Source organism: Talpa occidentalis, unplaced genomic scaffold (assembly GCF_014898055.3).
Source record: "Talpa occidentalis isolate TD23 unplaced genomic scaffold, MPIMG_talOcc4v2.1 talOcc4.15, whole genome shotgun sequence".
NCBI lineage: Eukaryota > Metazoa > Chordata > Mammalia > Eulipotyphla > Talpidae > Talpa > Talpa occidentalis.
Window position 1 is genome coordinate 14,951,575 of NW_023601543.1, and position 12,239 is coordinate 14,963,813.

Here is a 12,239-nt window from a genome sequence, read left to right on the forward strand (position 1 = left end):
AGGTATGCCCACAAGTGGACAAAGGTTCTGACCTCAATAAAATAAAAAATGAGAAATTAACAATAAAATCATAGCAAAAATATCAGGTCACTTGGAAATTTAAAAAGATTCATCTGAAAATTCTTGGCTTAAGTGGAAATGAAACAAAGTATAGATTATTTATAAATAAATGATCATTATTGCAAAAAGAAGAAAGAGAACCCATGCTGATGTTGTTATAGATGAATATCTTTTCCTGGTAGGATTTTGCTTTACCTAGAATGTTTGTGGCCCCTGAAATTCATATGCTGAAACCTAGGCCCCAGGGTGATGATATTAGGAGATGGAGCCTTTGGGGAGTGATTAGGTCGTGGGAGTGGAGCCTTATGAATATGCTTAGTGTCCTTATGAAAGACACCCTAGAGAGCTCCCTTGCACCTTCTGCCATGCTGAGTACTCAGTGAAAAGACGATTGCCATGTCTGCAGCAGGTTGTCGCCTCACACTGAATATGCTGGTGACAGGATCTTGGACTTCCCAGATACTTGTTTACAAAGCATCTAGTTTATGGTGTTTTGTTATAGCAGCACACATGGACTAAGACAACCTCATTGCTAATTACAGCCAGGATTCTGGTATATGGAGCTGGCAGATGAGATAAGCCCTACTACTTCTGTGGTGCTAAGTGGGGCCTGCATTGGGCTGCTGTGCCATGCATTTCCTCTTGCCCTGTATTCATTTATAACCTTCAACAAAAGTTCCCTCCCCCAACACCTTGATATAAATGGGTTTTATACTCTAATGGAAGTTGGGAAGTTGATATGATCAAACTATGGTATTCCAATGTTTCCATAGTAACTAATGCACACCTAGTGGGGGATGATGGAGAATAAATGAGAATAGCAATTTAACAAAATAAGTGAGGGGCGAAAAGCCTTTAGACAAGTGATTACCTCTTGCTTAGGAATATAAAGATATTCATCTCCTTAATAATGGGATGATAAAGGTTGTTACAATGAGACTTGTCAGTTGACATTTATATTTTACTTTTCTCTATAATCACAATCATCAAAAGCATTTAGGGGCCTCCCTGGTGGTGCAAGGGGTTAAGCACCACACTATGAAGCAATGTGCAGCCTCTGCAGCATGAGTTCAATCCCCGGCTTGCCAGGGAGCAACCCACATGGCGCAGCAGACCTCTCCTGTATCGCCCGTGGCTCCCCTCAGCAGTGTATATCAGTCAGGAGCGCAGAAGGGTGAGTGAGTGAATTCACCCAAGCCAGAGCCAGAGCGGGGAACAGAACAGGCAGACTGAAGAAATACACTGCTGAGGGGAGCTGTGGGTGTGGCAGGAGAGGCCTGCTCGCCATGTGGGACCCTCGCCAGCAGCCGGGGATCCAACTGGTGCTGCAGAGGCTTAGGGCAGCCCAGCGCTCAACCGCTGCACCACCAGGGGAGGCCCCCCCACTCCACTTCTTTTTCCCTTTCTCTCTTCCATGTCACAGAGGAAAGACCCACCTGCAAGCCAGGAGGAGAGCTGTCACCAGGAACCAAATCTGCCAGCACCTTGATCTAGGACTTCTAGCTTCAGAACTAAGAGAAAATAAATGCTTATTGCTTAAGCCACCATGAATGGTATTTTGTTATGGCAGCTTGAGCAGACCAATCTATCAGTGTACGTGCAGAGCCAATTAAACTGTTGTCAGATAACAACAGACCTTGTAAGGGTGAAGCAATGACATTTTTATTTTAGAAAAATAGAGATTAAATTTCTACAGAATATAAAATTCAACCAATTTAAATATAAAATTCAACCCAGAACAGATACACAGAGAGTAGAGGGATGGTTGTATAGTGGATGGCTTCAGGTAGGTAGATAGACTGGTTTAGCTCATTTTCAGCTTAACCTGATTCCTTCTCCATTTAGAGAGGATTTAAGAAATACATTCTTCTTCTTTTTTAAACATACCCACATCACCTTTTGAAAATTAGTCCTCAGCTTACCTTCTGTGCAAATGAATTAAGATTTTAGAAGCCAGATGTGACGGGAGGTGCAGGTAAGGTAAAGCTCATCAATAGGAATTAAAGTCAATTTCCCGGAGTTGCCAGAAGAATTACATTGCAATGATGACCACTAACCTTGGTGGCCAAAGCTCTGGTAGACAGCTTCAAGTTCAGAAGGGCCTTAGAGGTCAGAGAAAAAAAGGATTGTATCTGCATACTAGAAGCTCAATTTGGACAACGAACATTTTCATGTTTTATTTTTGGTAAACATTTGACATTTGGAATTACAATCACTGGGGAAATGCAGAAATTTTGAGGAAACAGTTCTCAAGAAAGCATTTTTTACCCCCCAAAATTTGTTCTCTATTATTATTACATCTAAATTGAAGTAAAGCAGGAAATTATTCCTGGATAGAATGGTCTTTTCTTGTTATCTATAACACAGAATGTTCAAAACTCCTGGTCAATTACTTTTGCATCATATATTAAAATGTAATTAAAATTTTGTCACTGCATTTTTTCAGACCTCCAACTATCCTTAAAATTGTTGTTTTAGTGAGGTATGTGGACATTATAGTTTAGGTCAATTTTCTTCTGCCGATTTCCATGCAAGAAAATTGTATCACTAAGGAACAATGTAGACATTACTTTTTAAAAATTTTTTTCTCAGTGTAGGATTCAGAGTCCATCAGTTTGCCAGAATATATGTTTAACATATATGCATATGTTACTCTCTGTGTCTGTTGTGGGTTGAATAGATATACCATCAGTTATTATATTTATCTTAGAAATTTAATCTCTGCTGTTCTAAAATTATGTCTGTTCCAATCGGATAACATATATACATATTTCACACAATCGTTTTGAATAGGATAACGTCATAACTTTTACATCGATCTGAGGCTGGATAGAGGTTTGACTTAAGAGCAAAATACTGTAGTTTTGTACACTATACCTACATAAAAATTAGCTAATATTTTGGTATAAATAATCTATGCATATGAAGCTATGTTCCAAAGTTATAAACGGCCACACACTGAAAATTAGGTCTCTTTTTGCCCTTTCCTCCAAGTTTTCTAGTTTCCTCCCTTGAAGGCAACCATTGTTACCAGTCTCTCGAGTTTTCTTCTGCAGATAGTCCATAGTGCATTGATTCAGTCTTTCCCCTTCCCTAGCAGGAGTCACAGCTGGCAGCATGAAAATATTATTCTTTGACGTGAAAACTAATGCTCTGAGCAGTACATGGCACAGTGATGGCCCTGCTCCTTTTCATCCCCCTCCTTGAAAACCATATTCCCAAAGCAGAGGGTCAGACTTCTGTCTACACCACTTCTAACCGGACAGAACACAGACACAGCCACATTTATCAAGAATTCACAGCAACCCAAACATCTACTAGAACCAGACATTAAATGTTCACTTAGTTCTATATGTAAAAAGCAGATGCTTTTGGTAGATTGTTGAGCCAGGAGGGGGCTTATGTTTTTATGCCAGATGGCGTTGCTCACTCTTTTCTAAGGAGTTGGAGAAGATTTCATCAGAGGGCTGGGAACTGGATGAAACTAGGCTGGGAACTAGGTGTATTGTAAATGATAGACAGGAGTAACCTTAACTCCCTAGGTACAGAAATTTTGGAATTGGAGTTTGGAATAAAAGAAACAAGGAAGGTTTGAGTGTTGACTTCTGGAAAGCAGAAGAGTTGAAGTAGACTAGGAGGAAGAGGCAGAAGTCTGTGGGCCTCTCCTTCGGCCACACTTTCCATGTTCTCGTGTTCCCAGAGAAACTCTCATTCAGGTGTGTCTGCGTATCTGCCCGATAAGCTGTAAATCCGAGGTTCTCATGACCGCTTACTCAGGCTTGAATGATTTGCTAGAGCAGCTCACAAGCTCAGAAACACTTCACGATGATCAGCTTAACGGCTATGATGAGGGGTACAGATGGAGAGTCAGATGAAGAGAGACATGGGGTGAGGTCTGGGAGGATCCCTAGTGCAGGTACCTCTGGCTCCATTGAGCTGGGGTGTGTCCCTCTCCGTGTACTCTGGAAGATCTCTGCACCCCATACTTTTGGGATTTTTATTGAAACGTTATGAAGTAGGCATGATTGATCATTAACTCCATTTTGAGTCCTTCTCCCTTCTCAAAGAGAATTGGGTGGGGGTGGGCCTGAAATCCCAAGCTTCTAACCATAGCTTGTTCTTTCCAGTTCCCAGCCCTCAAGCAGGAGCTCTCCAGAATCCCATCCAGAGTTGCCTCATTAGAACAAAGGACACTCCTATCACCCAGAAAATGATGAAGTTTTCAGGAGCTCCAAGTCAGGAGCTGGGGTTAAGAATATACAAGGGTTTTTGGAGCTCTGTGCCAGATCTGGAGGCAGAGACAGTATATATTTTCCCTGCTATTTCACAGATGGGAAGCTATTGGACAAGCCAGAGGTGACCAGGTCTGAGTTAACTGTGTAAAGATTCTCTCTAGCTGCTGTGTTTATGATAGACCGAAAGGCGGCACGGGTGAAAGCCTGAGAACCGGTGAAGAGATTATTGTAATAATCCACTTTCTCTAAATAATGCCCATCAACTGTCCCCACACCTGCCCCCACCCTTTTTTTTAACCAACTCTAGACAACATCTAGTGACTTTTGAGTGGTAGACGGGGATTTAGCTTCCTTACACTATAATCCACCCCTCTTCCTCCTAGTAAATCACTTTTTCAATTTCCTTCCCCACAGATTGCCTCCCCAATGTGTATCTTTTTGTCTTTTGGTTACCTTTGTGCCTTTATATGAGGCACATAAATCACACTTTCTTGTTCCATCATCTACAGCAGTATCTCTTGATCCATACTTTCTAAAATTAGATTAGTGCCTCTACATATCCTTCTACTTCCCCTAACTCTGTTTACTTTCCAATTTTTGTAAGCTATGCTTTTACATTAAGTTTGTTAGCATTTACTTTACACTTTGTAAACATAATTCAGTTTCCTGTGATTTATCTCTAGGTTGGATTCCAAAAGTTGAAAACCAATAAAAAGAATATTTACATTACTATAATTACATAAATATGTTTAATGTCACAACCTCCATCAATTGCTCTATGTCATTTCATGTTCTGGTTTTCCTCATTATCAGAAAATAGCATTTTTTTGGTGGTTTTGTACTTTCCTCAGATTTCTAATTATCTTTTTTTGTAGGTAGAATAAATATATGCTTTCTTTACCATATCTCTGCTATATTCCAGCTTCTTTCTCATTTTGTCTATTGCTTAGAATATATTCTTTAAGTCTAATTCCTGTGTTAATTAGAACCTATAACTCACATTTGATCCATGAACTTCTTTTTAAAAATATTTATTTATTTTTGCATGCAATAACTGGGGTACAGGCCAGAGGTATGGGGTATGAAAGGATTCACCAGAGACAGGAACAGAACAGGTGAATTGACTGAAATACACTGCTGAGGGGAGCAGCGGGCGGGACCGGAGAGGTCTGCTGCGCTATGTTGGTTTCTCCCTGGCTGTGGACTGCTTCAGAGTGGTGTGTCTTAATCCCTTGTGCCACCTGGGAGGCCCCTGATCCATGAACTTCTTATACAGCTTTTGTGTTTCTTGGTATTTACTGCTCTCTTTTGATTTATGTCTTGTGTGTTGTGCCTTTATTATGTCTTCAATTTTCCTATTTTGCCAACTTCCCTTCTCCTGGAATCCTCCTCCTATATTCTCTTTGGTCCTTTTCTGGGCTGTTCTGCCCCAAAGTCAACCTTAGTCCATGTATGTTCATTCAGTCAACATCTCTCCCTCCAATTTCTGTCTTCCAGACAATCATGAAATATATTCTCACTTGGCATCCCTCTTCACTCCTTTGTTGTGGACTTACACCTTTTAAATCCCTTTACAATAACTCTAAAGGTGTGTTAAGAGGGAGAAGAGATAAATGCAGTGGTGATTGTGTCATATTGAGCAAGAGGTATAGAGCTTTATAGTAATATTCAAAATGTTTATTTTTTTAAATATTTGTTTTATTTTTATATAGAACCAGGGTACAGGCCAGATGTGCAGCAGGGTGAGAGGATTCACCCGAGACAGAGCAGGGAACAGAACAGGCAGACTGACCGAAGTACACTGCTGAGGGGAGCAGTGGGCAAGTCAGGAGAGGTCTGCTGCACCATGTGGGTTGCTTCCTGGCTGGCCAGGGATCGAACTCGTGCTGCAGAGGCTGTGGCTAGCTTCATAGTGCAGTGCTTAACCCCTTGCGCCACCAGGGAGGCTCTCAAAATCTTTATTTTTTAAGTCTTAAAATTAACAATGTTCTTGTAACTAATACAGACATTGAAGAAGTGCATAAAATAAAATTTTAAAGTTGACTCACCTTTCTCACTCCCCAGAGATTTGGTAAACATCCTTCCAGATTTCTAAAATAGCCTTCTATAAACTCATTCATAATATTTTTTTATTTGATAAAAGTTGGCTTTTATAAAAATCCAAGACATTTGCTCTTTAAACTTAATATAGATTGGGTATACTTGCATGTCAGCACATAAATCATCTTTCAAAGAGTACCTTCTAAAGCACCACATTGAGGGGGAAAAAGTTATTTTTAAAAATCTGTCTTTGGGCCTCCCTGGTGGTACAAGGGATTAAGATGCAATATGAAGCTCGCCGCAGCCACTGCAGCACGAGTTTGATCCCTGGCCAGGGAGCTACCCACATGGTGCAGCAGACCTCCCCTGGCTTGACCGCTGCTCCCCTCAGCAGTGTATTTTAGTAGATCTGCCTGTTCTGTTCCCCACTTGACAGCGTGAATCCTCTCACCCCCAGAAACTCTGGCCTGTACCCCAGTTCTTGTATGCATAAATAAATAAAATCTTAAAAAAAAAATCTGCCTTTGTAAAATCCCCTTGGCTAAATAATACAAGGAAATCATTTCTGTTCTTAAAAATAAGAGTTAAGATTTGTTTCCCTTCTCTTCCTTTTCTCAGTTTCTTCACATGTTATCCTTCTCAGAAGTAGAGAAAATCTTGCTCTGTCTCTAGTTTTGTTTGTATTTTGGGGTCTTTTTTTGGTCATTTCATTAAAAAGTTTCCCTTGCAAGTTATTTTTGATCACAGTTGATCTCCAAATCAAAGGTACAAGGGATATACTAATACAATTAAATGTTTCACTGTAAGAATACTTAATAATTAATGTAAAATTTTTTTTTTATGTTTATTTTATTTATTTATTAATTTTATTTGTTTGTTTGTTTGTTTTGTCTATACATGCACTGGGTACAGTCAGAAGCGCGGGAGGGTGAGAGAATTCACCAGAGCCAGAGCGGGGAGCAGAGCAGGCAGAAGAACCGAAGTACACTGCTGAGGGGAGCAGCGGGCGGCAGGAGAGGTCTGCGCGCCATGTGGGACCCTCCTCCGGTGGCCGGGGAGCAGCCGGGGATCGAACCGGCGCCGCAGAGGCCGCGGGCAGCTTCGCAACCCAGCGCTCAACCGCTGTGCCACCGGGGAGGCCCTTAATGTAAAATTTTTATCAAAATACATACACACAGAAAGTTGATGGTCTGATTTTTTCTGTATATATGCTATATCCTATTATTTTTAATAGTTGTTGCAACTTTGTGCAATTCTTTTTTTTTTGTGCAATTCTTAAAGAACTTCTTGTTTGCTATCTTTTGCGGTTACAAGCAATGTTATAGTGAACATTTTTAAGCATTTGTGTTAGTATTTCTAGATAGAGTAGGATGTTGGGTTAATGGTTATGTATTTATTTTTAAAAGATTTATTTATTTATTTATTTATTTATTTATTTATTTATTTATACAAGAACTGGGGTACAGACCAGATGTGCGGGAGGGTGAGAGGATTCACCAGAGACAGAGTGGGGAATAGAACAGAGAGAAATACACTGCTGAGGGGAGCAGCGGGCGAGTCAGGAGAGGTCTGCCGCGCCATGTGGGACCTTTGGCCGGGCCGGGATTGAACCAGCGCTGCAGAGGCTGTGGACAGCTTCACAGTGCAGTGCTCAACCGCCTCTGCCACCAGGGGAGGCCCCAATGGTTATTTAATGTAAAAATGTTAAAAGATTCGACAAAACAACCTTACTAAAAGATTTTTACCAATTTACCCTGCTACCTACAGTATGTGGGTAGTTCTACAGTCCCCTACTCTAGCAGCTAAGCTATGGAAGGGAGCACTACCAACAGGATTTGGTAGGGTACAGCCTCTGCGGACAAATGTCCCTTAAAAGGTTTGAGATTCTGCTGTGCATGGTTAAGAAATGGACCCTGCACTGTTTCCTATTTACCTTTAATGACTTCCCATGAGCTGGTGTTTTCCCCTTAGAATAATTTGGGTTCCTTAGAGGCTGGGATCATGACATATACTCCTTTGGTATTTCCCATAATGCCTAGTACAGGCTGGGCAAACTGTGGGTGCTCAATACATACCTAATGATTGACTGATCAACCAGCTTTTATTTTGGGGCTACAGAAGCCCTTGATGTCAGCTTCTGGAATGAGAGGGCTGGCAGAGGCAGAGACTAGAACTATGCTGGGTCAGTATCAGATGTTCTCATTTGGATATCATAATCTAGGAATCTAATCCACATAAAGCACATAGCACAAGCCCTGTTTGGAAGAAGGTCCTTAATAAATGATCTCTATTGATGTGATTATGGCTCTTGTTCAGTGAGAGGGTGGTCTCAGACTAGTATTGAAGGCTCAAGCATGGTGCTTAAAACAATGCTGGGTGGAGTCAGAAATGCACATCTTAGAAACAAACAAAACAGAAGGAGCAGGAGCAGACAGGCATCAGAAGCAGTAACTATGGCATTATGATATCACCTTCTCTTCCACCAGAGGTAGTTTTTATATATTTTTGTCTTTCTGTGTATTTGGCTTTCATGAAGTGGCATCTTAAAGGTGCTTCTCAGTATCTGATAGGAGCCAACAACCATATTATGAACACAGGTGGTATGTAAGGAATGAGATTCCATTTCTCTCTTACCCATTGAAACAGATCATGTGGTAACAATGTTGAAGATTTACTTGAGAAGATGGTGCTATGGAATAACCATCCAATTTGAATATGATTACAACTCAAACTTCTCCCAATTAGTAGGGGTTCCTGGAGATTGGGAAACCTAAATGTTAGTCAGATAAGGATTCACTTCAGTGATGAATTTAGATACTCTGGAAATGTGGGGATGAAATGGACTCAACACAGTGAAGAATGGATCTCTCTCTTTTTTTAAATCCCTCTACCCCCAGTCATCAGTGTAGACAAAGGAAGGAAATGACAGAGGGCAGCTACATGTAGATAATCATGGTAATATACAGCATCAGTTGGGTTTCTCTCATTTAATACACATTCTTTCTAATATCCCCTTTATAACTCTATGAAGTAGGTCTTAGTTCTAATTTATTTTTTATTTTTTGAAGATTTATTTATTTATTTTATACAAGAACCGGGGCACAGGCCAGATGCACGGGAGGGTGAGAGGATTCACCAGACACAGAGCCGGGAACAGAGCAGGCAGACTGACGACATACACTGCTGAGGGGAGCAGCAGGTGTGACAGGAGAGGTCTGCCGCGCCATGTGGGACCCTCGCTGGTTGGCAGGGATTGAACCGGCGCTGCAGGCTGTGGACAGCTTCACAGCGCGGCGCTCAACCGCTTGCACCACCAGGGGAGGCCCCTTAGTTCTATTTTAAAGATTCAAAGATAGTCTCAGAAAGGATGAGACTTGCCAAAGTTTACAGAAACAATTAAATAGCAGGGCCAGGAGTTAAACCTAGGTCTGTCTGGCCATAAAGTTGTTGCATTATCTACTGTACATACCATCCTGCCTCTTCTATGTCACTGATAGTAGCCCAGACTTCATGGCAATAGCGGCTGTGTAAGAATACTAGTTGGTCATATGTAATAGGGTATCCCGTGGTTCATTCTTTCGTTCACCAACTAATTTTACAATATATTTATTTATAACCAGAAACATGAAAAGGAATGCAGGTCAATTGGTTTAGGTAGGAAGGGACACATTAGTGGGGAGAAGGGCAAGGGGACATGGCTACAGTCCCAAGGGATCTAGAGGCTACAGTAAACAGGGGGTGAGAAGGGCAATTGTGAGCTCAGATGCAGGATGGAGGATGATTTTGGGGATCTGTTCTTGGCATGCAGTACGGAGTGGGTCTCCAGGTGATTGCACAAGAGATATCTGGAACACCTCCCCGCCTCAAAGGAATCAACACTAAATTACATGCATAAAGTCTGGGAGTTCTGCTGAAAAAAGGAAGAGAAAAGAAAAGAAAAAGAAAATCTCAGTTTATAGTCAGAATTTGGGGGTGTGTGTGTGTGTATTAAGACTTTCAGCAGTACAGAAAATGATGTAATTACATAGAAGGAAGTGTTATGGAGTGTCCATATAAATTTTTCTTATTTTTCTTTTAGTAGTGAAGACAAATAATAAAAGATTGTAATAAAATAAGCCTGACCTACACAGCCACTTAATCCCAGGGGGAATGTGACCCAGAGCAGGGAGGGGCAGAGCTCAGGAATGTGTTGCTGTGACACATTGATTCCAAGCCTCTCTGGGCTTCACCTCTACGTGAGGTATGGACAAAGTATGTTTGGGTGCCATGTAGGTTTATTTTTGACAGCTCTCTAGTCAGGAGGATGGCAGCTGGGTGGCCAGGCTATTCTTAAGGGTATCTGGTGGACATAGGTTTGGAAATGGGGGGGGGGGCAGGATGCAGAAGGGGTAGAGGGAAGCTCCTCTCTCTTCCATACCAGGAGTGTGCAATATCAACACCCTCCAGGATCCAAAGAGGAGAGCTGGGGACAATGACACTGATTATATGGTTTATAAGGAATAAACCAATGATTATAATCAGCATGAATGCTATGAAACAATAGAGACTTTCTAAAGACATGCTTTTCTCTATAAATTAATTATAACACATCTCTTTCATAGCAGAATTACCTAGTGGTTTTCAAAATCCTTTTCAACTTTCAAGTGAAAGAGTCTACAAAAGTGTCAAATGTAATGATCATTAGGTACCTTTTTGCTTCATATCATGTGGGATCCAGCTACTCTACAGGACATATAGTTGTTGATCATATACATGTTCCTTCAACTAACAAAAAACTGCCTTGGAAAGACCTTTGACAGTATTAATATCTTCTGTATTAATTCCAAATATCCTGAGCCTAGACAAACTTTAGTTATGCTCAGGAAAATAGTTGGCCATCCAGCCACTTTCCCCCAACAGTGTGACAGGTAAGGAGAGGCCACCTTCAGCCCTTGCTCGTATTTCCTCTTATATTTGGAAGCCAAGAGCCATACTAGTGGAAACAGATTCAGTGCCTTTTAAAGTCTGACATAATATTAATATTGTGGTTATCAATGGTTTCCCCCATTGCAATCTTGAACTTTGAGGATGAGACTCTCTGGGATAGTAGCGGTGGTTCATGGTAGCAATGATCTCAGAGAAAGGTGGCAGAAGGGAAAAAAATCAACGTGGTGGCTAGGTGGGGATTCTTCCTAGGATCCCTACTTCCCCCTCCCCCTCATTATCATAAACTCTCCAAAGCTAATAGAAATTTACAACCTTTTGGATAATCTTTACTTCATTATCACCCGGAAGAATTTATTTCTAGTCAGTAGAGTCGCTCTAACTTCATTACTGTCAACGGCTTGTTTTCGGTACTGCAAAATGATTCTATGTTTTTGGGAACAGTTATCATTTTCAAATTCTTTTTTAAGAAGTGTTTTATTCTAAAAGCGTCGCGGGCGCGGACGCAGGCCCGGGTGAACGGGACAGAGGTAGGGTCCTTAACTAGTGAATGGGACTGGGAAGCAGAGGACTTGTTTTCGTGCGAGGAAGGGAGGCCACGAGTGAAAATCCCGGCTTGCGGTTGATTTTGTGCAAGCAGGGCTGGAGAGGCCCAGGGCAGACCTCGTTTGGGGTGAGCATCCGGATCTGTGAGCCAGTGTTGTTTCAGCGTGTCGTCGTGTGTGTGTGTGTGTGTGTGTGTGTGTGTGTGCAGGGGCTGGGGGACGGGGGGGTGGCTAGTCCCCCATCCCTGCTTGTCCCCTCGGCACTACCCTTCACTTGGTCTGCATGACTGCTGTATTAAGAGAAAGCGACTCTTCACCTCTCGGCGCTCCATCCCCAAAGGGAGGCTGTCAGTGGCTTGGCAGGTGGGCAGGGAGCCCAGAGAAGGGTGGGGGAGTGGGGCGGGGGCAAGGTCGAGTGGCGTGGGGGCTAGCCAAT